The sequence below is a fragment of the Rosa chinensis genome, chromosome 7 (assembly GCF_002994745.2).
Source record: "Rosa chinensis cultivar Old Blush chromosome 7, RchiOBHm-V2, whole genome shotgun sequence".
In the NCBI taxonomy this organism is placed as follows: Eukaryota; Viridiplantae; Streptophyta; class Magnoliopsida; order Rosales; family Rosaceae; genus Rosa; species Rosa chinensis.
Window position 1 is genome coordinate 51,566,176 of NC_037094.1, and position 27,373 is coordinate 51,593,548.

General features: G+C 40.3%; 1 protein-coding gene and 2 long non-coding RNA genes across 10 annotated transcripts in view; all 3 read right to left on the reverse strand.

Annotated features, from left to right (window-relative positions):
* Positions 1–10: 10 nt before the first annotated feature.
* Positions 11–806, reverse strand: LOC112177192. Its single transcript, XR_002927305.2, has 2 exons — positions 699–806; positions 11–382 (listed from the first exon to the last, which is right to left on the reverse strand). It is a non-coding gene; the product is annotated as an uncharacterized LOC112177192 (long non-coding RNA).
* Positions 807–2,461: 1,655 nt separating this feature from the next.
* LOC121050818 lies at positions 2,462–17,460 on the reverse strand. The gene is made up of 2 exons (XR_005804075.1): positions 17,305–17,460; positions 2,462–2,710 (listed from the first exon to the last, which is right to left on the reverse strand). It is a non-coding gene; the product is annotated as an uncharacterized LOC121050818 (long non-coding RNA).
* A 9,022-nt stretch (positions 17,461–26,482) lies between these two features.
* The window catches only part of LOC112176375 (putative disease resistance protein RGA4), a 63,547-nt gene continuing 62,656 nt past the window's right edge, over positions 26,483–27,373 (reverse strand). For all 8 annotated transcript variants that reach the window (XM_024314272.2, XM_040510368.1, XM_024314269.2 and 5 more), the window contains one exon: positions 26,483–27,028. The gene's annotated coding sequence lies outside the window, so the exon portion shown is untranslated. The remainder of the gene's footprint in view (positions 27,029–27,373) is intronic.

Consider the following 27,373-nt stretch of genomic DNA (forward strand, 5'->3'; position numbering starts at 1 on the left):
TTAAAAATCATAAAGAACATCGATCACATTAGTAGAAGCTAGCAAATGCATAACCCAGGTACCGAGATCTGGTTCTTATTCTTAGGATAGTTCAAAACCACGTACTAGTGGCAGACCATAATATTTATTGTATCAGACAAGCTAGGGCATCATGATCATGCATGCCCCCAATCATCATATTCAACTATTCAAGTACTAGTACAGAGGCGAGTTCCATCGGACAGGTAAATGGCGCAGCCTGGTTCCGATGCTAAGCAACAGTTGCAGAGTGGTGAAAGATGCTCGTTTCCTGAAGACGGGCAAGTCATATAAGCAGCTACATCATAGCAAATTAGAGGGCAAACTTTGGCTTCAGTTGGAATCCCTCCCAGTATGATTGAACCTGCATATACATCAACCCTCATAATCGAGCAAAAACCTTTGTGAACATGCATGCACATAAGATGTACGTCTTAATTTCAGAGGATTCTATCAAAACCTAGTTTGTTGGATTTGGCAGTTCTTGAGAACAGTAATTCGATGGTTGAGTACGTGTGAAACATACACATTTTTGGATCGTTTCTGTACTTTGAGAATTATAGATTTCAGATTTTTTTCATTAAATTCGTTTTTCTTTGGTTTGAACATAAGTTAATTAATTACACGTACAAGCTTAAATAGAATGAACATTAATATTTGAAAAGAGTGAGAAATCATACCACAAACAAGGAGTAGAACTATTGCACTAATACTCTTGTCTATAGCCATGTTTTGCTTTGAGTTTTGAGGCTGTGAACATAAGCCTATTTATACTAATAATCAACAATTTAAATATAAAGAATATTTTATCTCCGATCCTACTGCTTCAGATTATATATGTTCTGGTGTGAAACCAGTCACATGATCATGATCCGGCTGGATATATAATTCAAGTTAAGTTTGATCTTAAGTTGGTGCCTTTGAATTCAAATAAGCCACGACTTGATCAAATCATCAAAATATACATAGAAAACCTTATAGTCTTGTAAGTTACTTGGAGAAGGGTATAGATAGATTGCTGGGGGAAATAAAAAACTGCTGATATAATATTACCAAATGAAATTCAAAGTCAACAAATGGAGGGAATTGATTGTCAAGTTAGTAAAGTGAGCGCTCACACTTATACAAGGATTCCCATCTCCATTATTATTCTTGGGAATCGAAACAGGTTTTGGTATGTATGCTCCATTGCATGAGGAGATTTCATCCTGAGATTTATTCTCTGGTTGGAGCTGGCTACTTGAGATCATTAGATTTTTGGGCATTCTTTACACCCAAGGCAAACATGTTGAAGCCGACTTTGATGAATCTGTCAAGCTTTTCCTTTAAGCAGTAAATCGTTTTACTAGAAGAGATGCTAATAGATATGATCTGCTCGTTGCTGGCTCAAAGAACTTAACCGTTGAGAGTCAATGTACTAAATAATCAACATTTCTTCTTGAACAAGTGTCATCATCAAGAATGCAGCGCCACATGTCTTAATCTGGTGGTTCAGTTAAAGGGCTTACAGTTAAGAGATACTTTCTGAGTCCTAGTTCTGTGGTCACTTAGTTATTTTATTTACCATTTTCTTAAGCATGCATGTTTCAGTCTTCTTTTGGTTTCTCATCTGTAAAAAAATCATAAATTTTCTATTATAATGAGATTCTCATGCTTTCTTATGAACCCGAACCCTAATGATGTGTAGCTGAAGCGTGAGGTTTTACAGGCATGTCTAAGCAGAGCTTCATTATTACAAGCTGGTTATTAACATAAACAAAATTGAGGGAGACTCCAGGACACTCATTGTTTGCATCTCAATGACAACAAAGATTCTCCTTGACCATCTACCCAAAAATGAAGCACCTCACTAGGATGTTCAGATTGTGTACAGAGTACAGACACATTTACAAAGAAGCCAAAACCACTCTGGTGATATTAATTACTGCACGCACACGCAGTTCTTGTAGTTTCCTTACTGTTATGGTGAAGCATCAACGGGTTCAACACACATGTATCCAACGATATTAATTAGTGTGTGGTACTAGTACCATTAACGGATTAACCAATGCATATATGACTCTATATATGACTCTATTCTTCTGATGCGGAACTAAGGGTTCTGGAATCTCATTGGTGTTGTTAGTGTTCTTGTAATCAACTAATAAAATGCCATCATCCTCATGAACGCATCAATCTTGTTCCCAGGCAGAATACTACACACCTATTTCAATTCAGTTAACTTCTTAGCATTGTAGCTTGGAGCTGTTGGACCGTTGATGGTCTTCCTAATGGTAGGGTGTTTTCTCTCTCTCTCTCTCTCTCTCTCTCTCTCTCTCTCAGATTACATAAAAAATAAAAAGAAAAACGTAATAGAAATCATAAAGAGAGATCGGACGGCAAAGGTATAAGTCATATAACCCAGACATCGAAGTCTGTTTCTTATTCTCGTTTTTATTACTTCATTACTTCATTACTTAAAACCATTAGTACCAGGGCACGATGATCATGCGTCTTAATATTCAAGTACTAGTACAGATTCGAGTTCCATCAGAATTGTAAATTTTGCAGCCAACCTCCGGAGCTAAGCAACAGTTGCAAGATGGCGAAAGATGCGTCGATCCTGAAGACGGGCAAGTCATATAAGCTGCCTCGTAGCAAATTTGAGGGCAAACTTTGGCCTCAGTTGGACTCATACCCAGTAGGATTGAACCTGCACATACAGTATCCCTCGTAACTTCACAATCAAGCAAACACCTTTGTCAACATGCATGATATATATACTACTCAATAGGGTTTATAATTTTATAAAAACCATGCTATTCAGAAGTTTTGTTAAAGTTGGAGAAGTGTTTCAAATTTTTTCGATCCTTTCTTACTTACTTAATTTGACAAATATACATTTGTTTAAGTATAATGTATTTGAGAGAGATGTGTTCTTATTATTGAGAATAGGAGCCCTATATATAGGGATTACAAAATGCTAGTTCTAATGTTACAAGGAATACCAATCCGTGTAGGATTGGGAAATCTAGAACCTTCTCTCCTATTGCTACTCCTAGTTTGATAAGGCACACTAAATCGATATTCCTTCAACACTCCCCCTTGTGCCGCTTCAAACTTGGTGGTGACGCTTCATCCGTTGCCTCGTTAAAAACCTTGCCAGGTAACAAAAACCCTGTGGGATAAAAATAACCCTGGTCGAAGGACAAAAAGAGCACAACACGTCCTTCACTCTTCGAGATCGAACATGTAGACATCATAACTCCCCCTGATGTCGATATCTCCCCCTGATTGCTATAATCGTGGGAGTTCGGATAATTTTCTCAATCCGATGCTCTTCACATGTTTCTCGAAGGTGGATTTAGGTAACGACTTAGTGAATAAGTCCGCTACATTATCCTCTGATCGGATTTGATTCACTTCAATCTTTAGGAGTGATTGTTGTTGCTGATTATAAAAGAACTTAGGCGATATATGCTTGGTGTTGTCGCCCTTGATGAAACCTAACTTCATTTGTTCAATACAAGCTGCATTATCCTCATAAATGCATGTAGGTTCATTTGTGGTAGACTTCAAACCACAACTTCCTTGAATGTGTCGAATTACGGACCTTAGCCATATACATTCACGTACAGCTTCATGTAGAGCAATAATCTCTGCATGATTTGAGGAAGTAGCAACAAGGGTCTGTTTTGTAGACCTCCAAGATATCGCAGTGCTTCCCATGGTAAAGACATAACCAGTTTGGGAGCGACCTTTGTGAGGGTCAGAGAGGTACCCTGCATCAGCAAAACCCATCAAGACATCATTGTCGTTTTGATGGAGGGAGATAGGAGAACGCCGGCCACCATGAGCGGTGGCGGCGCCGGCGGCGGCAACATGGCCGGCGGCCATTCCATGGACGGGGGCGTTTTGCCTTTTGGGGTCCAATCCCAATTTTCTGTCATTCCTTTTCTCTCTGTAGGGATAGAATAGGCCCATATCAATCGTACCTCTTAGGTATCGAAAGATTGTCTTTATACCAATCCAATGGCGGCGTGTTGGCGCAGAGCTATGTCGAGCTAACAAGTTCACTGCGAATGAGATATCCGGTCTTGTGCATTGGGCTAAGTACAATAATGCGCCTATTGCACTCAAATAGGGCACCTCGGCCTCTAATGGTTCTTCGTCCTCATCCCTTGGACGAAACGGATCTTTTCCGGGCTCAAGACTACGGCCGATCATGGGAGTACTCGTAGGCTTTGCTTTATCTTCATTAAAGCGCCTTAGGATTTTCTGAGTATATGCAGACTGATGGATCAAGATTCCATCACTACGGTGCTCGAGTTCTAAACCGAGACAAAACCGTGTTTTCCCAAGATCTTTCATCTCAAATTCGGATTTCAAGTATTTAGTAGTTTCCTTCAACTCATCTAGAGTTCCAATTAGGTTCATGTCATCGACATAAACTGCTACGATTGCAAATCCGGAACTTGTTCTTTTAATGAACACGCATGGGCATATTTCATTGTTAATATATCCCTTCCCAATCAAGTAGTCACTTAGACGGTTATACCACATCCGTCCGGATTGTTTTAATCCATATAGTGAGCGTTTTAATCTTATTGAAAACGCGCTCCGTGGTTTAGAGCCACTTGATTTGGGTAATTGAAGTCCATCTGGAACCTTCATATATATCTCTGAATCTAGATCCCCATAGAGATATGCTGTAACCACATCCATAAGCTGCATGTCAAGTTTTTCGGAAACTACCAAACTGACAAGGTAGCGGAACGTTATAACGTCCATTACGGGAGAATATGTCTCCTCGTAGTCAATTCCAGGGCGTTGTGAGAAACCTTGCACCACAAGGCGGGCTTTGTATCTAAGAACCTCATGTTTCTCATTACGCTTTCTAACAAAGACCCATTTATGGCCAACAGGTTTTACATTTGGGGGTGTCTGCGTTACAGGCCCAAATACCTGTCTCTTTGTTAGTGAATCCAATTCAACCTGGATCGCATCTTTCCATTTAGGCCAATCCGCTCTTCGTTGACATTCTTCAACAGAGCGAGGTTCGATATCATCATATTCTATAATTCCTTTTGCAATATGATATGCAAATGCATCATCAATCGCCATAGAATTTCTATCCATCATCTCATGTACACTAGTGTAATTTATGGAGATCTCTCTATTCTCTGGAGTTGGTTCTGACATTGGAGCGTCCCCCAATGATGTCTCTTGGACATAACCATAATCCGGAATATTCTCATGAGATGGATTATTTACATCGATGATTAATGGATTATTTTGTGCCGAACTCGCTTTCTTTCTTGGGCGAGAATCCATCGAACCTATGGGCCTCCCGCGCTTCTTGGCGGGAGCCGTGGGCCTAGCCACAACGTCACCATCATTGAGAGATGGGACGTTGGCGCCATGCTCATGCATTCTTGAGTTGGCGTCATGTCCTCTACTTTTAGGGACATCAATCCTTGCAGGCACGTTTGCAGCAGGTATGTGTGATCTCGTCACTTTAGCGATATCAGAAAACGCATCAGGCATCGAATCTGCTACGTTCTGAAGATCGAGAATTCTCCGCACTTCAATTTCTGACTGTGCGGTTCGGGGATCAAGATGAGACAGAGTGGGGACAGACCACGACAATTCCTGTCGTTCCTGTTGAACATTGATGTTCTTATCTCCCCCTAACGACGGGAAGACTGTCTCATCGAAGTGACAATCCGCAAATCTAGCGGTAAAGAGATCGCCTGTCAAGGGTTCTATGTAGCGGATAATCGTTGGAGAATCATATCCAACATAAAGGCCTAATCGTCTTTGAGGACCCATTTTGGTGCGCTGTGGCGGCACAATAGGCACATAGACTGCACACCCAAATATGCGTAAGTGTGAGACATCAGGCTCATACCCAGTAACCATCTGGGACGCAGAGAAGGGTTGAGTGGCAGTGGGCCTCAGACGAATAAGCACAGCTGCATGCAATATTGCATAGCCCCAAGCAGAAATAGGGAGATTGGTGCGCATCACCAATGCTCGAGCAACCATTTGTAGTCGTTTAATGGTGGCTTCTGCGAGACCATTTTGGGTATGAACATGAGGAACAGGATGTTCAACATCAATCCCAATGGACATGCAATAATCATCAAAAGTCTTTGATGTAAACTCCCCAGCATTGTCTAATCTTATAGACTTAATGGGATGATCAGGGTGGTGAGCCCGTAACTTAATTATTTGTGCTAGGAGTTTAGCAAATGCAGCGTTCCTTGTGGACAATAGCATGACATGTGACCAGCGTGTCGATGCATCAACCAACACCATAAAATATCTAAATGGTCCGCATGGTGATTGAATGGGTCCACAAATATCACCTTGGATTCTTTGCAAGAATGGTATATTTTCTTTGGTGTCCTTTGCATAGGATGGTCTCGATCCTAACTTTGCTAAAGAGCAGGCTTTGCAGAACGAATGATGGGCTTTGGAAACAACCAATGAGGATTTTGGTTGAGCCATGAAGTCACAATGGACCTTAGAAGTAAAAATGGGAGTCAAGGAAGCAGGGGTGGCGTCAAAGCCACCCTTGGGCCGCAGGGGGATGGCGGCGCCGACCGGGGATGGCCGGACTTGAGGGGGGGAAGGCGCCGTGAGGCGCAGGTGCTCCTCCTTGATCCAAATTTCGAGTTTTACTTCCTTTCGTTCTGAAAAAAGGATGTCCGTGTGAAGTCTTTAATATACGGATCATCATGTCACGACCTGGGTGTCCCAAACGGTCGTGCCAAAGCCTATACGTGTCGGAATCCCATAAATCATCTCTCATGACATGGTTGGATTCAATTACTCGAATAGTGGTTGCATACAACCCACTAGAGCGACACATAAGTTTCTCTAATACTCGTTTATGTCCGTAGTCATTAGAGGTGATGCAAAGGAACTCTTGTCCATTCTCACAATGTATTTCCACATGAAAACCATTGGCTCTTATATCTTTGAAATAATAAAGTTCGAAAAACATGTCTACGACATGAGATAAAATAAATCGATACTTTATTAATAATATCCAATGATGACACCAAAGTTTGGTGACCATAATCTAATCCAATATAAAAATCAAATCGTAGTCACTCTATCCGTTCGGCAATTTCAATTTAGTTGTGACCAGGTAAGGTAAGGCGAGATTTTGGTGGAGCGTTGCTCACTTTTAAAACCGTTCTCTCAGATCAAACCTTGCCTAGACATCACAAGTACTCTTGAGTACGCTTAGAGGGAAAGAGTTAATACAATAAGTCATTTTATTGATATAAGGCATAATTGCCATGACATAATTCTTGGAAAAATAAAAGACTATAAATAAAAATCTGCGGTATTTTGTCTTCATCGCCAGATTTAAAGTCTTTGTGAACTCGAAGTCTTGATCACCATGATGCGACTACCTTCGTAGGTACATTGCAAATTCAGGTCCATTGATCAGACGTTCCATATCAGAAATAGACACCATAAAGAGGATTCTCCCTTGATTGAGGCGCATTGGCGCAATATGCATAGTCCCTAGGACTGGTGGCGTTGGAAAGTGGTGCCCATGGCCAACGTTCGCTCCATGGTTTCCAACCCTATTTCCCTCAAAATCACGCCTCCTACGGTCGTGGGATTGTCGCCTTGAGCGATTACCTTCTTGAGCATTTCGATCGTATGGATCATGACGTCGATGGCGACTTTCTCTAGCCATAGGACGATGCTCTTGATAGCTATCTTGAAGCCTATCAAATCTTCTTTTCACAAGTTCATTGCCATGTCTTTCAGTAGTGACCATAGCTTCAATAAGCTGTTGAAAACTTGTGATTCGCCTTGCATTTACATGAGTCCGGAATAAGTCAGAGGACCTCATAGCATAGACGGGGAAGGTATTGAGGGTTTTCTCAATCAATTGGTCTTCTGTGATTGTTTTTCCACAGAGACGCATCATTGCTTTGATGCTGAGAGCTTCCGAATAAAATTGCATGACAGTGTCAAATTCATAGAAGCGAAGATCGTTCCATTCTGCTTCTGTATTCGGAAGAATGGAGTCACGAACATTGCCATATCGTTCGCGAAGCGCATGCCAAAGCTTTATGGCGCTATCCTCATTTATGAACTCAAACTGGAGGTCACTATCCATGTGACGTTTCATAAAGGCAAGTGCCTTGGAATTATCTTTCTCAGTTTGAGGGTCTGGAGCTGTTTCTATAAGACAAAGCTCTTGGATTGTATGCAATAAATCACGGGCAATGAGGTGGATCTCGACATCAGTGACCCAAATTAAGTACCTTTTGCCTGCATAATCCAATGGAACAAAATCGAGTTTGTTTGTGTTTGACATCCTGAAAGATGAAACAAAAACAAGTTAGTTTCGGAGTCAATGCTTCCACGAAAACTAAATAAGATTTCCGAGCTATGCTACCAAGAAATCGATTTCCAAGAATAATTGGATTAGACCGAAACAATGATGTTTAAATGGTCAAAATCTATGCTCACGAACGCTCTTAGTCCGTAGCTTATGAACGCTCTTAGTTCGTTAAATCGATGCTTATGGACGCTCTTAGTCCGAAGTCTTACGAACGCTCTTAGTTCGTTAATTGCGTGAATCCCCACGATTCCGCTTTTCAATGATCGAACCCACGTTATAAGAAAGGTGGGATGTAGAAGAAGGGAGGTTTTCAAGTCCCCGAGAAAAGAAGAAGAAATATAAATTCCGAATTATAGGAACTTCAAAACTTACTCTTTTGAATACTTACTTGTATTTGGATCACGCGCGTGTCGATGCAGGCGTGATGGAGCGAAGCAATCCTAGTAGAGGCGTGCAGCGAATGCGGGGCAGCAGGGGCTGCGGTGGTAGTAGTGGTGCAGGAGCAGCGGAGGCAAACTGTAGGAGCAGCAGCAGTGGTGTAGGGCTGCAGGTGCACGGGTGCGTAGGCGGGGCAGCAGCGTGCGCAAGTGTGCGCAGGGAAGCAGGGTGCGCAGGTGTGCGCGGGGCAGCAGCGGGCGCAGGGGTGAGCGCGGGGCAGCAGCGGGCGCACGGGTGCGCGCGGGGCAGCAGCGGGCGCAGGGGTGCGCGCGGGGCAGGCGGGCTAGCAAGTGGCTAGGTGCTGCGGCAGTTTTGATGAAGAGGAATTCAGGTTTTGTTTTTGGTTTTTGCTTTGCGGCTTAGAGTCGTGCTGATAACGTGTTTAAGTATAATGTATTTGAGAGAGATGTGTTCTTATTATTGAGAATAGGAGCCCTATATATAGGGATTACAAAATGCTAGTTCTAATGTTACAAGGAATACCAATCCGTGTAGGATTGGGAAATCTAGAACCTTCTCTCCTATTGCTACTCCTAGTTTGATAAGGCACACTAAATCGATATTCCTTCAACAACATTTGTGTTGTAGTAAATAGGTAAATGTCTATATCATGGAGTATACACTTAAGAAGTGGAGAATGTGTGGTTTGTATGGAATGCACATTGAGAGGTAGAGAAATTGAGTAACAAATATACTAATGTATGTAGGGCAATTTACACTACTTTGTAACCCTATATAAACCCCCTCAATATGAGAGGAATACTCACCAATTCACTCTTCAGTTTCTCTGAAACACGTTATCAGCACGAAATTGCTCTAGAATTAGAATCGAAATCGATAAGAGTAGAGAAAGTTCATGATCCAAACAAGGTCATTTTACCAACCTTACAAGAAACCCCCAAATCCTATCACATATCAAAGCCCTTGATCCCAGAAGCTCAGAACCGGTTTCAGAACCCCCAGAACCGGCCGGAAACCTGCCGAACCGGCTGCCAGAAGTTCTGAACCGCTGTCCGAGTGCTGCCGAGTGCTGCCGAGCCCCTGCCGAAGTGCTACCGACAGCCCCTGCCTACCCCCTGCGCAGCAACTGCCGAGTATCTGCCGAGTGCTGCCGAGCCCCTGCCGAAGTGCTGCCGACAGCCCCTGCCTACCCCCTGCGCAGCAGCTGCCGAGCATCTGCCGAGGCCCTGCGCAGCAGCTGCCGAGCACCTGCCGAGTCATCTGCCGAGCAGCCTGCCTAGCACCTGCGCAGCAGCTGCCGAGCTGCTGCCGAGCAGCTGTCGACACATCTGTCGAGCGACTTTTCGACAACTTTCCGGCGACTTTTCCGGCGACTTTCCGGACACTTTTCCGGCGACTTTCCGGACACTTTTCCGGCGACTTTTCGGACACTTTTCCGGCGACTTTCCGGACACTTTTCCGGCGACTTTTCGGACACTTTTCCGGCGACTTTCCGGACACTTTTCCGGCGACTTTCGGACACTTTTCCGGCGACTTTTCGGACACTTTTCCGGCGACTTTTCGGACACTTTTCCGGCGACTTTCCGGACACTTTTTCCGGTCAATTCTTAAGGTAAACTTTTCTAAAAGTTCCCGTTTTTAAAGTTTTTATTACTTTTCTCTTCTTTTCACGGGGACTTCCAACATCCCTTATTCTCCCCCCCCCCTTTTCTTCTTCATAGGGGAGACCAAAAGGCCGAACTGTGGGGGTTCGTGCTCACTCCAAGCTTGGAGCTTGTAGAGTCCTCCAAACTTAGAATTTGTTGAGAAGAAAACAATCGACCACATACATCATTGTTTCGATTTAATCCAAAACCCCTCTTGGAATCAAGATTTTCTTGGAAGCGACTACGCTCAGAAAATCCCTAATTTCTTGAAAGCGATTACGCTCAGAAAGTTTATAGTTTTTCGTGGTAGCCCTTTTCGCTCCGAAACTAACCCTATTTTCTTGTTGTTCTTCAGGATGAGTAACCTGAACAAGTTGAGCTTCAACCCACTAGGGACAACAGGCGCAGGATACCACAAGTGGATCCGTGATGTGCGCCAGCATCTTAAGGCTGATGGGATCCTGAGTACGATCCAAGAGCCAAGTCAGGACGTGCTTACTCCTCAACAAGCTCTTGCTTTTGAAGCAAATAGAGCAAAGAGAGAGGCTAATGAAGCAAAAGCCATCATTCTCATGACAAGGCACATGAATGACGCGCTCCAAAATGAGTACCTCAATGAGGAAGACCCAAGAAAGCTGTGGGTAGAACTCGAGCAGCGTTTTGGCAACGTCCGTGATTCCCTGCTTCCCGACTTAGAAGAGAGATGGCAAAGCCTCCGCTTCTGTGATTTCAAGACAGTTCTTGACTACAATTCGGAAGCACTTCGTATCAAGTCTATGATGGAATTCTGTGGACATCAAATCACTGATACGATGTTGATCGAGAAAACTCTCTCTACCTTCCCTGTCTCTGCATTAATGATAGCTAAAAACTATCGAATTGATATCAATGCTAGACGCATCACAAGATTTCATGAGCTAATTGCTGTCATGAACGTAGCTGAAAAGCACGACAACATACTTGTGAAGAACTATAACTCTAGACCCGTGGGAACCAAGTCAATTCCGGAGTCTAATTATAGTCGCACCTCCAAGGGAGGACGCAAGGAGCGAAACCCTAAAAGAAGGGATAATTATGGACGTTCAGGTCCATATTTTCGCCCTAAAGAGGAAGGAAACCGCCAAGATAGGCGTGCACGGAACCGTGGAGGTAAACGTGTGAAGAGAGAGCGAGGCCAAGCCTCCGGTTATGGTGGTAACACCACCAATGGAAACAACCGTTTTCAAAGTGCTCCTAAAGCACCTCGATCAAGGGAACCTGACCATAATGATGCTTGTCTCCGATGTGGACTACCTGGACATTGGGCAAGGGCATGTAAAGCATCCCAGAATGTTGCAAACGCGTACAAAATGTATCGTGAAGCAAGGGAGGCAAATTACATGGAACAAGAAGATCAAGATGGCAATCTCGATCTAAGGGTGGAAGACGACAAAAATCAAAACCCAGAAACTGGCGATTTTGATTAAGTCTTTCATTTTCCAAGAGATGTAGGCAATCGCCACATTATCCTATAGTAGATGCCAATGGGATTAATCTTTCTTAGTAGGCGTACTCAATGTAATTGTGATGTCTAGGAAGGTTTTGAGATAATTGGTACTTAAGCGAGCCCTTGCTCCACCAACATCTCTCTACTCACCTGGTCACCTTTGCATTGGAATTACCGAAAGAAGTTAGACGACTACCATTGCTTTGCATTAACTAAGTTTATTGGATTACGCTTTCTTTGATGAAATAAATGATGATGTAATTCCGTTTGGCTTATTAATAAAAGTTGAGTTCTTTCCTTTATGACTCCTTTTTAATTACGAGCTTTTCTCTTAAGGAATGGATGAACTACAATGTCTCGCAGATAGTGCGACTACGCACACCATTCTACGACATAGGCAATTATTCTTGGAGATGTTGCCTACATATTCCACTGTGACTACGATGGCCGGGCCATCAGGTTTAGTTCAAGGACATGGAATGGCCCAATTCCTATTGCCAAATGGCACCTTGATTAAAGTCACTGAAGCTCTCTATGCTCCTAAGGCAAATCGAACCTTATTGAGTTTTAAAGATTTAAGAGCCAACGGATTCCATGCGGAAACGCATACTGAGAACGGAAAAGAGTTCCTTTGCATTACCTCTAATGATTGCGGACGAAAGCGCATCTTAGAGAAACTTATGTGTCAATCTAGTGGACTTTATGTCACTACAATTCGACCAATTGAATCCAATAATGTCATAAGAGAAGATCTCTTGGATTCTGACACATATTGGCTTTGGCATGACCGACTAGGGCACCCTGGTCGTGATATGATGCTCCGTATACTAAAGACTTCACACGGACATCCATTCTTCAGAGTGAGAAGAAGCAAGAATCGAGAATTGATTCCTGGACTTAACAAGACCGCAACAATTGCAGCATCTGGTGCTGCAGCCGTCTTGGGGCGCCATAAGGCTGCCCAAGTCCCATGTGATGACACCAACCATGAGCATAACGCCATGATTGTTCCTCCAAATGGCTACAATGCCATAGAAGGAGATGTAGTCACACATTTTGCTTCTAATAGCGCTACAGACGCTCAGGCCCAACCAAAATCCTCATTGGTTGCTTCTAAGGCCCCTCGCTCATTTTGCAAAGCCTGTTCCTTCGGGAAATTAGGACCGAGACCATCCTACGCAAAGGATCCTAAAATACTCATTCCGTTCTTACAGAGAATCCAAGGGGATATCTGTGGACCAATTCAACCATCATGCGGACCTTTCAAATACTTTATGGTATTGGTTGATGCGTCGACACGCTGGTCACATGTCGCGCTGTTGTCCACTCGAAATGCTGCTTATGCTAAACTCCTCGCCCAGATTATCTATCTACGGGCTCACTACCCTGACCATCCAATTAAGTCAATTCGACTTGATAATGCTGGGGAGTTTACATCGAAAACATTCGATGACTATTGCATGTCACTGGGGATTGATGTAGAACATCCAGTTCCCCATGTTCATACCCAAAATGGTCTCGCAGAAGCTGCTATCAAACGACTACAAATGATAGCACGGACATTGGTAATGCACACTAATCTTCCTGTTTCTGCTTGGGGATATGCAATATTACATGCAGCGACGCTAATTCGTCTACGACCCGCTGCAACCCAATCTTACTCTGCGTTACAGCTAGTGACTGGGTACGAGCCTGATATCTCGCACTTACGCATTTTTGGGTGTACTATTTATGTGCCTATTACGCCGCCACAGCGTACTAAGATGGGTCCACAACGACGAATGAGCATTTATGTTGGATATGAATCTCCAACTATCGTCCGCTATCTTGAACCCTTGACAGGCGATCTCTTTACCGCTAGATTTGCGGATTGTCACTTTGATGAGACAGTCTTCCCATCATTAGGGGGAGATAAGAACACAAATGTTCAACAGGAACGACAGGAATTGTCGTGGTCTGTCCCCACTATGTCTCATCTCGATCCCCATACCGCACAGTCCGAACTTGAAGTGCGAAGAATAATCGAGCTCCAGAACGTAGCAGACACTCTGCCTGATGCGTTTTCTGATGTTGCTAAAGTGACGAGATCACACATACCTGCTGCAAACGTGCCTGCAAGGATTGATGTCCCGAATAATGGACATAACGCCACTCCTATAACGCCAGGAGATGGCACCATTGCTCAACATGGCAATAATGTGGCATCTATGGCTGCAGGTCCCGCAAGGAAGCGCGGTAGACCGATTGGTTCGAAGGATACTCGCCCTAGAAAAAGAGCGAATGAGGCACAAATAAATCCTTTGATCATCGATACTCAAAATCCATCCCATGAGAATGTTCCGGATTATGGTTATGTCCAAGAGACATCATTGGGGGACGCCTCAGTGTCAGAACCTATCCATGAGAACATAGAGATCTCTGTAAATTACACTAGTGTACATGGGACGTGGGAAAGAAACTCCATCATCATTGATGATGTATTCGCGTATTCAGTGGCGCGTGAGATTATTGAGACTGATGACATCGAACCACGCTCCGTTGATGAATGTCAACGTAGAGCTGATTGGCCAAAATGGAAAGATGCGATCCAGGCAGAACTTGATTCTCTAACGAAAAGAAAGGTATTTGGCAAAATTGTACCAATACCACCCAACACCAAACCAGTTGGTCACAAATGGGTATTCGTTAGAAAGCGTAATGAGAAAAACGAGATTGTAAGATACAAAGCTCGTCTCGTGGCGCAAGGCTTCTCACAACGCCCTGGAATCGACTACGAGGAGACCTACTCTCCCGTAATGGACGTTATTACGTTCCGCTACCTTGTCAGTTTGGTAGTTTCCGAAAAACTGAACATGCAGCTTATGGATGTGGTTACTGCATATCTATATGGGGATCTAGATACAGAGATATACATGAATATTCCAGATGGAATTCAACTACCCAAATCAAGTGGCTCTAATCCACGGAGCGCGTTTGCAATTAGATTGAAACGCTCACTATATGGATTAAAACAATCCGGACGGATGTGGTATAACCGTCTAAGTGACTACTTGATTGGTAAGGGATATGTCAATAACGAACTATGCCCATGTGTGTTCATAAAAAGGACAAGTTCCGGATTTTCAATAGTAGCGGTTTATGTCGATGACATGAACATAATTGGCACCCTTAAAGAGTTAAGGGAAACCGCTGAACACTTGAAATCCGAGTTTGAGATGAAAGATCTTGGGAAAACACGGTTTTGCCTCGGTTTAGAACTTGAGCACCGTAGAGATGGTATCCTGATTCATCAATCAGCTTATACCCAAAAGATGCTTAGGCGTTTCAACACTGACAAAATTAAGCCTTCAAGCACCCCAATGGTCGTCCGTAGTCTTGATCCAAAGAAGGATCCATTTCGTCCAAAAGATGACGATGAAGAAGTGCTAGAGGCAGAAGTGCCCTACCTAAGTGCAATAGGTGCATTATTGTACTTAGCACAATGCACGAGACCAGACATCTCATTCGCTGTGAACTTGCTAGCTAGATATAGCTCTGCGCCAACACGACGCCATTGGACTGGTGTTAAAGATATCTTTCGATACCTATGTAGTACGATCGATATGGGCTTGTTCTATCCCTACAGAAAGAAGATGGATTCGGACCCATCAAGTGTCAGGAACGCCACACATGGTGGATTGCGTTCCCTCTCCCCATCCCAAAACGATATAAGTGCTTTGGAAGGTTTTGCTGATGCTGGGTACCTCTCTGACCCACACAAAGGTCGCTCCCAAACTGGTTATGTTTTCACCATGGGAAAAACCGCGATATCTTGGAGGTCTACAAAGCAGACCCTAGTCGCTACCTCTTCAAATCATGCAGAGATTATTGCTCTTCACGAAGCAGTTCGTGAATGTATATGGCTTCGATCCATAGTTACGCATGTTCGAAGCAATTGTGGTTTGAAGTCTACCACAGATGAGCCAACGAGCATTTATGAAGATAATGCTGCTTGCATTGAACAAATGAAGCAAGGTTACATCAAAGGCGACAACACCAAGCACATATCGCCCAAATTCTTCTACAATCAGCAACAACAGAAGCTCCTCAATATCAAAGTGAACCAGGTTCGATCTGAGGACAATGTGGCAAACTTGTTCACTAAGTCATTGCCCAAATCCACGTTCGAGAAACATGTGGCAAGAATTGGCTTGCGAAAATTATCTGAACTCCCATGATCGTTGTCATCAGGGGGAGGCACAGACATCAGGGGGAGATGTCTACATGTTCGTCTCAAAAGCGTGAAGGGTGTGTTGTGCTCTTTTTCCCTTTCGACCGAGGTTATTTTTATCCCACTGGGTTTTTGTTACTCGGCAAGGTTTTTAATGAGGCAACAAGAGAAGCACCATGTTATCCAGAAACAAACTCCACACTCAACGCGCGTTGTGCTCTTTTTCTCCTTCGACCAAGGTTGTTTTTCCCACAGGGTTTTATTACTTGGCAAGGTTTTTAACGAGGCAAATTAGAAGCGCACCTCCAAGACAATACTACTGACATGAAATATCCAAGGGGGAGTGTTGTAGTAAATAGGTAAATGTCTATATCATGGAGTATACACTTAAGAAGTGGAGAATGTGTGGTTTGTATGGAATGCACATTGAGAGGTAGAGAAATTGAGTAACAAATATACTAATGTATGTAGGGCAATTTACACTACTTTGTAACCCTATATAAACCCCCTCAATATGAGAGGAATACTCACCAATTCACTCTTCAGTTTCTCTGAAACAATTTGCATATTTACAATTAATATATATATATAGAACTTTGCTCAGGTGCGGATATCCGCACCGAAGCAAAAAGGTACGGATTTGCCATTTTTCCCCACTTTCCGATTATATTTTCACATCTTAACCGTTCAATTTTTAGTTCTTAATGTATAGATCATCTATACAAAATTTCAGCCAATTTGGTGATCGTTAAGGTATCCAAATCTGCAATTTACACGAACGGACCGAATCTGTCGAACCGGAACCGTTCGTATCTATAATGGTAAATTGCAGTTTTGGATGACTTAACGATCACCAAATTGGCTGAAATTTTGCAGAGATGGTCTATACATTAGGACCTAAAAAATGAACGGCTAAGATGTGAAAATATGATCGGAAAGTGGAGAAAAACTGGAAATCCGCACCGAAGCAAAAAGTGCGGACGTCCGCACCCAAGAAGGCCTGATATAGAACTTTGCTCAGGTGCGGATATCCGCACCGAAGCAAAAAGGTACGGATTTGCCATTTTTCCCCACTTTTTGTATATATATATATATATATATGCTCCGATCTGTACTTTGAAAGACAAGTTAATTACACAAGGCTTAATTACAATAACAACAGTTGAGGAGAGTTGAGGGATCATACCACAAACAAGGAGAAGAACTATTGCACCCATACTCTTGTCTGTAGCCATGTTAATTTGCTTCGAGTTTTGAGGCTGTGAGGAGAGGCCTATTTATACTAATTAGGAACAATTAATAAAGAAGAATCTAAAATTTTCTACTCTGAACCCAATTATGCTGTGGTGTGAATCCACCAATATGATCATGATCATCTTGCTGGTTATATAAACAAAGTCAAGTTTGAACTTTGAATTCAAAGGAGCTACTTATTACAATCTTATCAAATACTAGGAGAAGAATATGTTAAAAGTCTAGGAGTTGAAATTATGGAATGAAACTGAAAGTCAACAAATGGAGGAGTACGTTCAAGTTATCAAGTTATCAATCACATGGAGGAGTTATACGTCAAGATGTCCGTGATTCCATGGATGTGTTTTGGGGAGTTCAACGAAAATTTTATCTCCGATGAGAAGAGTAACGACTAGTAATGTTCGAGGGCAGCCTCGAGGAAAATCGGAAAGAAAAAAAGCTTAATTCGCTCCTTAATGTGATAGATAAATCATTCAAGCCGCGCCCTTTTCGGTGGTTTAATCCACAATCCTGAGGGTATGGCTTGATTGATTTAGATTCTAGAATTTTGTACATGGCCTGCATGGTTATTGGTATCGAGGGATGCATCTTCAGCTCTTTATGTTCATTTAGATATTTGCTATTTTCTGGTGCTTATGGTAGAGTTTCAGTGCGTGGTAGAGAGAGGTGTTAGCTTCTTGCGCGCTCAGTGTATTATGGTGACCAAATGCCTAAACTCCAGGCAGAAATATTATAGCCGTTGAAGAGGACATCCTAAATGATTTTAGGAGGCCCATCTAACTATACATACTCCTCTACATGACTATACTAAGTGAGCTAGTAGATGTGGTATACCATTTGCTTCACCGAAAACATGTTGAGCATAAACTCTTCATCAATCTCTTTCACAAAAGCATTAATATCTTCAAATTTCGTAGTGTAATTAGATAAGATTGTAATAATTTTTACGATCGACGTGGAAGCAACTATATATCATCTACTTTATTCTGATTAAAATTTTTTTATTACTGGAATAAAATACAGTCTAGCTGCTGTAGTGGCTAAATATAACAGTACGTTTGATGAAAAACTTACAACCCTAGCTAACTGACTAACTTTAAACAGATATGATTATGATATATAGCATTAACTATTTAGTCAAATTTGAATTCAAATGAACTACGCATTGCGTTTGACTTTTTTTATTATAAGAACAAAAAAAAAAAACAAACAAACTAGACGGAAGAATCTCTACGGCACCTGCCATACAAGTTATCAAATAAGATTACATGAGTCACCAAATGAGTCCATGGACAATTTGAAGAAATCTTGTGTTCCCAAATTTGCTAACCGATCTGCTGTAAAATTAGCTTCTCTAAAGATGTGCTTGGAATCTTTTTAAAGCCACAACTTTAAGCTTGAATGAGACCATCATCAATTATCAATATAATTATCATTTCTCCTCAAAAAAAAAAAAAAACAAACAAACAAACATATATGAAGAGATAAGTATGGGATTTTATCACAAACAAGGAGAAGACCCTTCGCAGCAATGGCGAGTATTGGACCTGTGATCCTAAAGATTTATCTTTTGTATTGAAAAAGTAAAATAAAAGACAAAGTCCATGGACTACCAGAAAAAAGGTCTTTTACGGCCCACAATGTGCGCCGTAAATGATCTTTTACGGCCAACAAATGTAGGCCTTAAATGGACATGCCGTAAAAGACAATTATTATTTACGGCTCACATGAAATGCGCTGTAAATGAGTCACAATGTGTGTCGTAAATGAGTCAAAAGTGTGCCGCAAAAGAGGAGTGTATTTACGGCACATATATCATGCACGCCGTAAATGAGTCAAATGTGTGCCGTAAAAGAGGTTATATTTACGGCACACATACCATGCACGCCGTAAATGAGGGCTGAAAAAAAATATAATAATAATAATAAAAGCCAAAAATTCACAATTTACATATTATTTCATGTTTCTATATTTTGTTGGTAAATAAACTTCATTTATATAATTATTGTACATCATATAAGATTTGCTTACAAGCAAATAAAAATCCATAGAAGCAAAAAGAAACCTCCACAACTACTTTACATCCATTTCCTACACTAATTTACATTCATTTCTCTCATCCACTCTGCAAGATAAGCATCTACTACACCAGTTGAAAGGGGCTTATTTGAATTACCTTCTTGTATCTGATCAGAAGAAAAACACATCATCTGCCCTTGCCAAGCACTTTTCTTAACCTTGAACCAGCTTCTTCTCTTGCCCTCAGAAGGCTTGTCCTCTCTATTTCTCTAATAGAACTGTCCATCATCCTCTTGTTCTCCACACCCAAAAATCCTACACATAATAAAGTCCAGCTTATAAATGATATATAATCTTAACAGGAAATTGAGACAGCTAAGTTATGTGCCTGAACCAATATATAATCATAACAATCCCTTGACTGCATGCTCAGGATCCACCTTCCATATTGGAGTCAAATAATTAAATCTGAATTGTATGTTCTTTGCAGAGTGTATATGTGGCTTTTGAACTAAGCATTCTATATATGAAGTGCAAACTATTCTTAAAAGAGCCAAAAAAGCTAGATTGAACTGAAGTCATCGATTTCTTATAAGTATAATTCATCTTCACATACACTACATCTTGCAACTAATCATCACAACAAAGAATGACTCGAAGCTATACTAAAAGCTTAATTAGAAGTCTAGCTAACTCTTTTCCCTTATTGATTCATAATTAAACTAGAACTTCAGACACTCCATTTAATCCAAACACATATGATAAGCTGGGCTTGAACCACTGACTCATTTTTATCATTCATACATTAGTACGTACAAGTGCAACACGTACATGATCTCAATTCAGTTTACAATATTGGAAGTAACAGTTTAGCAGATGTAGAACAAGGATATGTGCATTTGGTAGCATGTGGTAGAAAGAACTTAAACTTGCTTACTAAGTCTTCCGATAAAGTGCATTTTGGAAACCCTTGTATCATTTAACAAGGATATTTGTTTCTAACAAAAACAATTCCTGCTTAATTACTACTTAGTAAAAGTGCATGAACTGAGAAACACAACTAATTTATCAATGAACCTAATTGGTACATCTCATATATCATACACATTATTAGAGACTCAAATTGACCAACTCAAAAAAACATAGAAATTGATCAACCTTGTTCAGCAATTAACAAAACTGGGATTGAAGTACTAAGATATTGAATGATCATGAGAAATGAAAGCCAAAGTGGGTTTTTTTTACTTTTCAGTTTGTGTTTGACTTTGATTCTAACCTGCAATTTACTTGTCAAAGTTCTAAAATTTAAGAATATTAAAGCAAATACGAAAAACAGAGAGAACCCAAATTACATACATATTTAAGAACCCATCTTCCAACCAGCCAAACTGTCTCTGCATCCTAGACTCTGCTTCACCCCCTGTTTCCAATTTCTACACACACCGCTTGCTCTTCACAAATTCACCAAAACCCAAATTAGCAACAACAAAAACAAAACCACCAAAAAACCTAGAAAGAAAATTCAAAGATAACAATCAGATGATGATGAAATGAATTAGAAAACTCGAAAAGTGTCCATCTCCAGGTTCCCAGAGCTTAGGAAATTTCATTTTCTGGAATTTTTAGTTAAAGATGGGATGGGTTTCGACGGCATAGAAACAGAATAATCACAAACCCTGAAAACCCAAAAAGAAAACCTAATCAAAATTAGATCTTGAGCTCTAAACAAACACAAACGAAATCCACCCAAAGCTCTTGGGTTCAAAGTCTCTTCGCTGCCTAATCAAATTTGAACATCAATACCGAATATGCAAGGCAAAATAGAAAAATGAAAGGTAAAAGAAGGGTTAGAGAGAGTTATACCAGATCCTGATGATATCAAAACCCAAAAAGAGAATTGGAATACCGAAGCGATGATGTTCGTCTCCAGATCTAAAACAAACCCCAAAAAGTGAAACCCAAATTTGGAGGGAAAGTGCTTGTGGCGGCCAGTAAAACCCCCTTCCATTGATATGCAGAAGTAGTTGTCTGGTAACTCCCGTTGGAGTAGGCAAGGACAAGATCAGAGAGAGAGAGAGAAGAGGGAGAGAGAGAGATGGAAGGATGGGAACACTTCCCTTAAAGGAAAGGGGGGGAGTTTAATTGTTGGCCGAAAATATGAGGGCTCTTAAAATTTGTGAAATTTGCGGCGCACTTGAAAGCACGCCGTAAAAGAATTTCATTTCTAGTATTTTACAGCACATATATAAAGCACGCCGTAAAAGGTTTTTCTTCCATTTACAGCGCACATGAGAAGTACGCTGCAAAAGACTAGAAATGAAAGTCTTTTACAGCACACAAAAAATGTACGCCGTAAATGTAATATGTCATTTACGGCACACACGGGAAGCACGCCGTAAATAACCAAAAAGAGAACTCTTTTACGGCGCATAAAAAAACATGTCGTAAACAACACTCTTTTACGGCGCGCATGATATGCACGCCGTAAATTGTGCGTCGTAAAAGATAAATTTTCTAGTAGTGGGCCAATTTAAAATTAGGGTTGTGCCCTAGAATTCAAATAAGCTACGTATTCATTCATCAATATATATAGATACTTTAGTCTTGTCAATGACTTGGAGATGGGGTATTAGATATTTTGATGATCAAATAAAAATCATACAGTTTAAAAATGCAGAATGAAATTGAAAGTCAACAATGAAACGGATTCTGAATCATCATCAAGCTACTAATCAACTGAGTGCTCATACTAGATTTTTTACACTAAATTTTTTTAGGAATGCATCGCATCTTGTACTAATACAGTAACTGAAAATTCCGATCCTTGGGTGCAGAATGAAGAACCAAATATGTATAATAAGCATATAGTCTCTCCTTATTAGCGGCAGCAATGGATGGCTGTTGCAGTAGTGCCACAGATGCTTGCCATGTATGATGCATATTGTACCGGCCATAGATTCGAGTTTGCCGCTCCATATTAGCACTATAAAGGATTCAGTCCACCTCCGGAGAAGCAACAATTGCCGGCAAGCGGAACATGCCCAGGGCTCGAAGATGGGAAAGTCGATCGACATGTATGCTGCTCCGAGGATTGATATTAGAGATGTACATGAGACTCGCATTTGGGTATCAAATTAATGTAGGTATATTCTTCACAAAAATAAAAAAATAAAAAATTAATGTAGGTATATCTATCTATATCTATACTATTATTAAGAGAAGAGGGTTTGTTAGGCAAAATCTAAAATTTTGACAGAATTGACCCTAGAAGATTAATAAACTTTGAGAATTAATTAAATCATAAGGATAATTAAGACATTTATAAAATGTATTTTTATTGAAAAAATTTAAAAAAAAGACCCACAACCCATTTCTCCCAACTACTTGCACATGCAGAGTATGTGTGGAGAAATTCTAGTATAATATATCAATAGTGATCAAAAACCTTTTGTTTTCTCGATCAAGAATAATCATGTTGAGAAAGTTGGCTAAATTGCTAAAAATGATTTTATGTTAGTTCATTTTAAACCATTTTGTGGGCTTCTATGGCTGAAAGACACTAGAAGCCATCGGAGTAATGAGGGGTAGGCTGCTCCCCTGGAAGTCCAGTTCCGGTTGACATGTGTGGTAGAGAGGCTAGGAAGGGATGGGTACTGGGCTTTAGGGTCTCAGCTTCTTTGGGCTACAGCAATGCAGCCTGGTGGGATGGGCCTTAGGGCTTGCCCTTTCTATTTTCTCTCTCTCATGTGAGTTGGGCTTGTTTTGGGCCTTTTTGAGGGAGTAGTATATGTTTGGTAACATATTCATTTTCATCACATGTACGTTAAAAGCTAAGTTAGGATGCACACATCATGCGGGCTAAATTGCTAAAAATGATTTTATTTTAGTTCATTTTAAACCATTTTTGGGGCTTCTATGGCTGAAAGACACTAGAAGCCATCGGAGTAATGAGGGGTAAGCTACTCCCCTGGAAGTCCAGTTCCGGTTGACCTGTGTGGTAGAGGCTAGGAAGGGATGGGTACTGGGCTTTAGGGTCTCAGCTTCTCTGAGCTACAGCAATGCAGCCAGGTGGGATGGGCCGTAGGGCTTGCCCTTTCTATTTTCTCTCTCTCATGTGAGTTGGGCTTGTTTTGGGCCTTTTTGAGGGAGTAGTATATGTTTGGTAACATATTCATTTTCATCACATGTACGTTAAAATTTAAGTTAGGATGCACACATCATGCGGGTTAATCTGAGTAAAGACATCCAAATGAAAAGGAACATGTTACTAAACATATCATAAATGAAATCATTGTCTAGTGGTGATGGCAAGGGTTGAAATATCTGTGATATTCCCTATATATCCCTATTTTTAGAGGGACTGATATATCATAGGAAGAAAATATTTTATCTTATCGTTTCTGCGAAATTTCTCCGATATCGTCAAATATCCTCTATATATAAGATATTTAGGATATATCCGATAAAATGAAGAAATATATGTAAAATATGATGGAAAAAGAACAAAAAATAGAAATAAAATAAAATAAAAAATAAAACTTGTTATTCACATAGAAACATAAATTATGAAATATGGAGGTTATGTGGGGGTGTAAAATTTTAACAACAGTTTCTAGACAGGATATAGCCTAATAAAGAGGCAAATTAACCTATATGGGAAAAATACCTCGAAGTGAAACGTCTGAGGAAATATTTGGGTGAAGGAAAATCCTCTCAAGGCAAATCTAATTGAGAAGTAATTCCCTAAATGCAAATCTGTTTGAGGAGAGATCTTCTTAAAGCGAATCTGGGTGAGGAGTATTCCTTTTGAGGGAATCTGAGTGAGAAATGGAATTCAGGTGAGAAGAAATTTCCTCAAGATGAATTTGGGTGAGGAGAATTCATGATGGAGCAATATCAACAAAACAAAACAAACTTGGGATTGGCCTTAATTCATGTTTCAAAAAGTAATTCACTCACTTCATCTTTCTCAATTATATGAGATTGGCCTTAATTATACGAATGTTTCAGACAAGGAGAACAGACTATTGGGTTATGATCCGCACAAGAGTGTAAAAATAGAAGGTGCAATTATATGAATAATTTGGTATTGTGTAGTCTATGACTTTGTGTAGTCTGTACTAGAATAGCTGGTCATGGTGCTCAACAGAAGATTGTTTATGGGGGGAGGATTAGAGGTGCAACTGATGATCAAAGTACCATATCTGATGTTTCTTCAGTTGCCTTAAGTTTTGACTCTATCAGTTTAGGCACAGAGTGCAGTGAGACTCAAATGAATCTCATAAAAGCAACAATCAATTTGGTTATGATGCTTATGGATATAATAAATATGAAAGTACATGATCAATCATCCAGTTAGATTCATCCTTATTATCCCCTTATAGGGGAACTAATCGGCAGCTCCAAAGAGCAGATCTATAAGTATTATGTTCACCACTACAATTCGTATTATATGGGTCATATGTGTTAGGATGATTATTGTACTTTCATAGACCAGCGAGTGACTTTTCAATCACCTAGAGTTTCTTTTTTGATGTAGATGAAGTTGACATTCCATATCTATTTATATGTAAATCCAATAAATTGATTCTTTCAAAAAAGATATATTTTCTAGAATATCCCTGATATTTCTAATATCTATTTTTTTTTGAAAGTTCCAATAGATATGTAAAAATGATATTTAATCCTTGGTGATGGGCTTGTTCTAATTGTTGAATAATTGAGCATTGTGATGTATATTGAGTGGTCTTTTTTGGATCTCTCTAGCTTTGACCTTGTATGGTCGTATGATTTTATATTAATAGAATACTCTTCCATTCCCCTCAAAAAAAAAATTGATAAAAAGCTAGTTAGGAAATAGGAACTACTTCTCACCACTAGACAATGACTACACTTGTTCCTTTTCATTTGGATTGTCTTTATGCAGATTAAACCAATGGTATTACTTTTCATGTCGGTTGGGCTTGCCCTTTGGTAACTGGTATGTTAAGTGCAGGATGTGTCATCCTAACTTAGCTTTTAACATGGAACCTAAATTGATGTTTTTATACAGCTCACAAGTCAAAAGTCATTAAGAACAAAAATGTTTTGAGTAAAGCTAGGCAATTTCGATACTGGATCTACCTAGGTATTGGTTCATAAGAATAGGGATCAAGTCATTCAATTACTACTCTAGAATGATGATCATACATACACTCAGCCATATAAACTAGCATGCTTACTAATGTTGGCCACCACTAACAAGTATGCTAAACTAATCAATGATAAACAAATGAACCAATAAACATCCAAAATTCAAGAAACATATTAATAAATGCCAATATCATAAATCACATCATATTTAGGGTTGAAAGCCCCTATCTATAGAAATTTTAGCTACTCATAATGTTAACTGAGTAAACTAACACACAAAATAATGTCATATATAGTAGAGAGAGAAACAAATATCGAAAAGATGATGAAAACAGGATGAACGATCGATCGTTAGAAGGTAGAGATCAATCGTTCTGGGGCTTCGAGCTTTTCTTCTACTCCTTGAATAGTAGTTTGAATGGTTTCTTGCTTTTCTTATGTGTCACAGGTTTTGATTCTAACATCCAACAGCTCTTTATTCTAGTCCAAGACCTTTCTTCTTTGTTTCCTTGTGGATCTCTAACTCCTTGCTTAAAAGAAAAGTCTCCGACTAATTTTTCGATTGGTCCATCAATGATTGTTATCACTCATCCAATGAAAACTTGCCACATCATTAATTTTGCTGAATTTGACTCCATCTTTTATGTAGCTTCATTGATAAAGCTATATTTGGTCCATCAAGGATTCATCAAGAATCCTTGATGCCTTATAATTCCACGTCATTTCCTTCTTTAAGCTTCTTTTTTGCTAGTTTGCTTCAAAAAACCTAATAAATAAACACAAAAAAAAAAAAATTATCTAAAAATAAAATAGAATAACAAAGAAAACATAAGAGTTTATAACAAAAATATTGCATAAAATATGCTCCTATCACACTTCAGCTGGAGTAAGCTTTGATCTTAATTGAACTCCAACTAGTGATCATCAATATTAGGCACCATGTTGAGAAAATGCATGAATTGTTTTTGTTTTGGGTCTGAAATACTTCGATTAAGGAACTCCAAGAGGGAAGAGAAATACATGCATGAGGAGCAAAAAATAGAAAAGGAAAGTCAGCTGGTACAAAGCACCAGGCATAAGAACTCTAACAACATGAAATGGAATTTAGTGTGGCCATGGAAGACCATCACTTAAACAGACACTAAAGAGGTTGGGGGTCCATCAAACCCATACTTCAGCGAACAACCTTGATTTGGCAAGCTTAGCGGCCACATCAGCAGCACAATTCGCTTCAGGATAAATCGGCAACCACAAGACTCAGTTGATGATGGAAATTAATCAATGAGAAAAAGATAAATCCTCCAACTATCATTATCAATTCGATCAATTGTTTAGTGCTGCAATCAACTCCTGCGAGTCACTACACTTTCCAGATTTAACTGACAAGCCAGTTTGATGCCATCAACAACAGCAGAGGGTTCTACCTCAATACCAAAGTTAGCCATCATTGAACTTGGCTTCTGCCTCAAATCCCAATCAGCTTCAGTTCCACAAAAGACTTCAGCCTATGTGACAAGAAAAACCATGTCTTGCAAATTAGATGTCAAACATAGTAATATTGGAAAAGTTTGACAACATGAAAGCGTAAAATCAAGCCTTTCATACAATTAGATAAGATCACACAAGACCATAAGAAAGATACATTTGCATAACAAAATAAATACAGGAATTCAGCATTTTGTGTAATAGGAAAGCAGAGGGCATAAGGAGAAGTACGTAATAATTAACACCATAGCAATCTCTTCTAAGCTAACTGGAAACCTATGAAATCTCTCCGAAGCTAAACTAAAAACCTTCCCTCCTTACCATAAACACATATTAACAAAGAACACCAAGTTGTGATACAGAGG